Here is a 6664-nt window from a genome sequence, read left to right on the forward strand (position 1 = left end):
AGGAAGAACGTTCAGAGTGACGTTAATCCAGATCCTAATCTCACCTCTTATAATAACGACGATGCAGAAAATGTCATGGAACATTTGGTTCTGAAACGCTCCAATCAGAAGCAGGTAAACTTCGCTGCTTCCTTCAAAATCTGGAGCACAAAGCTCCATTTTATTACTGCTTCTGACTCGAAGCTTTTTGTGAAAGTTTGAATCAAAACATCAGTCAGGCTTCGTTTGCTGAGCGGGCCTCGCCGCGCTGAACTGGGTTTTTTCCTGAGTGGGTAAAAAGTCATGCAGGGTCACACGCTGGATGTCTGCTGTTGAAGTTTGTTTTCCGCCTCCGTCTCTTCCAGCCCCCCAACAAACGGTTTTATAATGAATTTAATTCTTACGAATCAACCATAGTTGCAGAGTAATTGGTGCTATTTACGGTAAAAGTAGAGGTTGAATTATTAATGAGTAAAAGGAACGTATGTTATGCAGAAACTAGTCAATGATATTATAAAAAGTTTAAAGTATGAAGTTGTTAAAACTTGTAAATGTTTGATCAACCTGTTTTAAAAAGTGCAATAAAATATTTTAAAACTGAAAATATGTTTTTATTTGTTAACAATAAACAAAAGATAATAAGTTCAATCAGCAGCCAGAAATTAAACCTTCACAAACATTTAACTTTTTCATTTTTATTTTTTATAAAATTAATTTTCTATTACTTACCTTTATTTTTGCAGTTGTTGAATACACTTAAAAAAAACGACTTAATCACTTAAATTCTTGACTTAAATTTAAGTTATAAATCATATAGTTATTTTTATGGAAAATAAAGCTGATCCTATTTTTTTTGCATTGTTTTGGAACTTTATTTGCAACTTTACAACAAAACTTTGGTTTTATTTTGAAAGTGTCATGAAATTAATCTGCATTAATAATATTTCCACATTTAAAAAAAGTAAATGAAGTGAATAAATAAATAAAATGTCACTGCAAGGTTTTAATTCTAGAAATTAAGCAGCTAAATCTGTAGTTACTGTTTATGCAAATTGCTCTCAGTAATGGTTCATCTTTTATAGTTAAAAAATATGATTATGAAAATTAACAATAATATTAAAACTCCTGAAAAAAAATGAATCTTACAAAAATAGAAGAACAGAAAACTGAATAGTTTTTATTTACTGATTAATAATAACATTTTATGAATATGTTTGAGGTTTTCTCAAAATGTTTGATTTAGTTTCAAGCAAATTATCAGATTGTTAGACGTTGGTTTCATTAGCTGGAAAAAAATGTTTCAGTTTGTTTAATTGTTTATTTTAAAGACTAAATAAATAAACTTTGAAATGAATGAAACCTTTTCCACCCAGAACGAGCTCTGATTGGCTGAATGGGACCGGATCCCTTAAAGCCGGTTTGGTTTCCATGTTTTACTAAGTTTGTTTTCAACAAGTGTTCACTATGGATTTAATCTATTTAGATGTGAAACATTTTCATATAAAAATTAGGTTTTATAATTTTTCCAATCTGAAAATTTGATTGTTTTTGTTTTTCATGTTGATTTTCTCACTTTCCCACTTTTTAAAACAAACCAATGTTATTTTTTCTAGAATATTTACATGCTGTCAATTTTTTAAGAATGAAATATGTCTTTAATCTATTTCTGCTGTATGTATTTCTTATTTTGTATTTTTTCTTTCAGTTGGCTAATAAAGCCATTAAGTACTTTGTGAATAATGCATTTGAAATTATTTCCTAATTAAAAATTTAAAGCAGTTTTTAAACATAAATACCATTTTTGATGAAATGTAGTATTTATAAACTCTTTAAATCATAAATGTAATTTATTTCTGGACCAAAAGTACAGAATATTTTCTGTTAATATTTTCATACATTGTTTAACAATAAAGCTCTGTGTACTCATGTTTGAAGCAATGCAGCCAAAGCACCAAGAGGGGGCGCTAAAGATCATCGTTACCGATCAGCCACGGTCTTCTGATGACTGATGTTTTCTTTCACTGGAGTAAAAATTACAAATCTTTCTGCGCCTGATGTGACACTTTCTCTGCTGCTGTTGCAGTGATTCAGGCTTTATTATTTATGCCTTTGAACATTGGTCAGATCCTCCAGGGTTGATGCACCCTGCGCACAAAATGAGCTGCAGGATGCAAAAATGTCCTTTCAATAATCTGGCACATGACTGACCTTTGGTGAGTAATTAGAAAGGCTCCTTGTGCAGCACTTTAACTAGGACATGTATTCTCATTAAACATTTCAACAATGACAGCGATGTCCAAACTATTTAATCTGCCTTTGATTGATTCCGTTTGCTTGCTTTACCTATCAGAAGTTCAACTAATACAAGGCAAGGAATAGAATAGAATAGAATAGAGTGAACCAACTGCATATTGAAGGTAAATTGAAGCTTGCAAATTCAAACTAAGGTAAAAACACAGGAATGTATATATAATAACAGAAAAATGAGAATAAGAGACTGTACAGAAGGGGTAAATTTGCATAACAGGGAAAATAAAACTGCAGTCATTTGAAATAATTCACTCAGATTTAAATACATGTGCTACTGAGTATGATAATTTTAAAAAACAAACAAGATGTGTATATTTGTAAACAGAAAACAACAATGGAATAAAGTCAAAATGATTTTGCTGTTTGTCTTCTGACTGTTTTCATATTCATATTCAGTCACCATTTGCAGAGAAATGTTTGTTTCTAAAGTCACTGATCTCTGAACTGGAAGTCATTCTGGCATAAAAACAATCCTGAACTTCAAGGTTTGATTTGGAGCTGGGGTGACACGTTGGTGGCCATCTTGGATTTTGAACTCAAAATGCTCATTCACCTCCAACTTTCCAAGTCTGAAATCTGACCGTAGGGAGAAATCTTATTGGAAATTCCTGCCAGGAACCTAAAAATTTACATTTCTGAGTGAAAACAGAGATAAAATTTATGTTCAATACTTTTGTTGAACCTTGAAAATCCCCAAGAAGAAGATCCAGTCTGACTGACAGAAAGTAAGATCTTCGTCCCGAGAATATTTCTCCCAAATAGTTTCCAGTTGAAGATCTGACTCACTGTGGATGAGTGAGGGAGTCGGTTTTAGGGAAACATGTAATTACAGTAGTGCTGTTGCTTCTTCTGTTGCAGAGGAACTGTCAGCCATTTGGTGCTGCAGCTCTATCTGCTGGAGGATTCTGAGTCATTGTGCAAATGTTGATAACATACAGATTCATGTAAAAAATCCAAATATCCATGCCACACACTGAAGCAGTAATTCATGCAAAAGGAGCCCCAACCCAATATTGAGTACATAGAAAGGATCTTACTTTTCAGAAACCTGACATTTATGTTTTAAAGTATTCGGTTTTGTTGATCTTATGCAATATTCACATTTTCTGAGACAAAGTTTTCAATTTTCATTATCTGGAAGATAAAATAATCAAAATTACAATAAATGAAGGTTTGCACATTTCCAAGGAATACATTTTTTTAGATGTACTTGTATGTCTGTGTTGACACGGTTAGGTACAGTGTGGCTCCCAGAATTGTTGCCTGAGTGCCAAAATGAGGCCAAACAGATTTACTTTCACAAGTGGAGCATTACAGCTTTCACTACAAACAGGTGAACGAGAGGGTAGGATCCCTCCGCCTACGGGTGGGGGGACGGGTTCTGACTGTCGTTTGTGCTTACGGGCCGAACGACAGTTCAGATTACCCACCCTTTTTGGAGTCCTTAGAGGGGGTACTGGAGAGTGCTCCTCCTGGGGACTCCCTTGTTCTGCTGGGGGACTTCAACGCTCACGTGGGCAACGACAGTGAGACCTGGAGGGGCGTGGTTGGGAGGAACGGCCCACCCGACCTGAACTCGAGCGGTGTTCTGTTGCTGGACTTCTGTGCTCGCCATGGATTGTCCATAACGAACACCATGTTCAAGCATAAGGGTGTCCATATGTGCACTTGGCACCAGGACACCCTAGGCCGCAGTTCGATGATCGACTTTGTCATCGTTTCATCGGATCTGCGGCCGTATGTCTTGGACACTCGGGTGAAGAGAGGTGCGGAGCTGTCCACTGACCACTACCTGGTGGTGAGTTGGCTCCGGTGGCGGGGGCGAAAGCCGGTCAGACCTGGCAGGCCCAAACGTGTTGTGAGGGTCTGCTGGGAACGTCTGGCGGAATCCCCTGTGAGACGGAGCTTTAACTCCCATCTCCGGCAAAACTTCGAACACGTCCCGGGGGAGGTGGGGGACATGGAGTCTGAGTGGACCGTGTTCCGTGCCTCCATTGTCGAGGCGGCCGATCGGAGCTGTGGCCGCAAGGTTGTCGGTGCCTGTCGCGGCGGCAACCCTCGAACCCGTTGGTGGACACCTTCGGTGAGGGATGCCGTCAGGCTGAAGAAGGAGTCCTATCGAGCCTTTTTGGCCTGTGGGACTCCGGAAGCAGCTGATGGGTACCGGCGGGCGAAGCGGCATGCGGCTCGGGCGGTTGCTGAGGCAAAAACTCGGGTGTGGGAGGAGTTTGGAGAGGCCATGGAGAAAGACTTCCGCACGGCTTCGAGGCGATTCTGGTCCTCCATCCGGCGTCTCAGGGGGGGGAAGCGGTGCAGCACCAACACTGTTTATAGTGGGGATGGTGTGCTGCTGACCTCTACTCGGGACGTTGTGGGCCGGTGGGCAGAGTACTTCGAAGACCTCCTCAATCCCACCAACATGCCTTCCACTGAGGAAGCGGAGCCTGGGGACTCTGGGTTGGGCTCTCCAATCTCTGGGGGCGAGGTCGCCGAGGTGGTTAAAAAGCTCCTCGGTGGCAAGGCCCCGGGGGTGGATGAGATCCGCCCGGAGTTCCTTAAGGCTCTGGATGTTGTAGGGTTGTGTTGGTTGACGCGACTCTGCAATATCGCATGGACATCGGGGGCAGTTCCCCTGGATTGGCAGACTGGGGTGGTGGTCCCCCTGTTCAAAAAGGGGGACCGGAGGGTGTGCTCCAATTATAGAGGGGTCACACTCTTAAGCCTCCCTGGCAAGGTCTATTCAGGGGTCCTGGAGAGGAGGGTCCGTCGGATAGTCGAACCTCGGATTCAGGAAGAGCAGTGTGGTTTTCGTCCTGGTCGTGGAACACTGGACCAGCTCTACACCCTCAGCAGGGTCCTGGAGGGTGCATGGGAGTTCGCCCAACCAGTCTACATGTGTTTTGTGGACTTGGAGAAGGCGTTCGACCGTGTCCCTCGGGGAGCCCTGTGGGGGGTTCTCCGGGAGTATGGGGTACCGGGCCCTTTGATACGGGCTGTCAGGTCCCTGTATGACCGGTGTCAGAGTCTGGTCCGCATTGCCGGCAGTAAGTCGGGCTCGTTTCCGGTGAGAGTTGGACTCCGCCAGGGCTGCCCTTTGTCACCGATTCTGTTCATCGCTTTCATGGACAGAATTTCTAGGCGCAGCCAAGGTGTTGAGGGGATCCGATTTGGTGGCCTCAGGATCTCATCTCTGCTTTTCGCAGACGATGTGGTCCTTTTGGCTTCATCAGATCGTGATCTGCAGCTCTCGCTGGATCGGTTCGCAGCCGAGTGTGAAGCGGCCGGGATGGGGATCAGTGCCTCCAAATCCGAGGCCATGGTCTTGAGCCGGAAAAGGGTAGAGTGCCTTCTCCGGGTCAGGGGGGGTGTCCTGCCCCAAGTGGAGGAGTTTAAGTATCTCGGGATCTTGTTCACGAATGGGGGAAGAAGGGAGCGGGAGATCGACAGGCGGATTGGCGCAGCGTCTGCTGTCAAGCGGGCGCTGTACCGGTCCGTCGTGGTGAAGAGAGAGCTGAGCCAAAAAGCGAAGCTCTCGATTTACCGGTCGATCTACGTTCCCACCCTCATCTATGGTCATGAGCTTTGGGTCATGACCGAAAGAACGAGATCGCGGATACAAGCGGCCGAAATGGGTTTTCTCCGTAGGGTGGCTGGGCTCTCCCTTAGAGATAGGGTGAGAAGCTCAGTCATCCGGGAGGGACTCAGAGTAGAGCCGCTGCTCCTTCACATCGAGAGGAGCCAGTTGAGGTGGCTTGGGCATCTGGTCAGGATGCCTCCTGGACGCCTCCCTGGTGAGGTGTTCCGGGCACGTCCCACCGGGAGGAGGCCCCGGGGAAGACCCAGGACACGCTGGAGGGACTATGTCTCTCGGCTGGCCTGGGAACGCCTCGGGATTCCCCCGGAGGAGCTGGAAGAAGTGGCTGGGGAGAGGGAAGTCTGGGCCTCCCTTCTGAAGCTGCTACCCCCGCGGCCCGACCTCGGATAAGCGGAAGAAGATGGATGGATGGATGGATGGACTACAAACATGTCACTGTTTAAAGGAAAAGAAGGAATGAAGAGTAGAGGAGAAAAAGAAGGATAGAAAGAATGCAGGTCAGTACCCTTCAGGTCTGCTTCTACACCTGCAAGAAGAAAAAAAAAGAGAAACCATAGCAACAAAAACATATTGTCACTTTCCCAGAAATTGTGACACAAGTCATGTTTTAGGCAAAAGAAAAAAGAAAACTGAATTTGGTCATTTTGTTAGGAAGGTGATACAATTTATGCTTAGTGGCAACCGCAGCCCAACATGGTAAAATGAACACGAAGAACTACTAAGACCCCTTTAATAAAAATAAATAAATAAAATGTGCTTAATTTGACTATTTATTGAACT

The sequence above is a fragment of the Xiphophorus couchianus genome, chromosome 3, assembly GCF_001444195.1.
Source record: "Xiphophorus couchianus chromosome 3, X_couchianus-1.0, whole genome shotgun sequence".
NCBI lineage: Eukaryota > Metazoa > Chordata > Actinopteri > Cyprinodontiformes > Poeciliidae > Xiphophorus > Xiphophorus couchianus.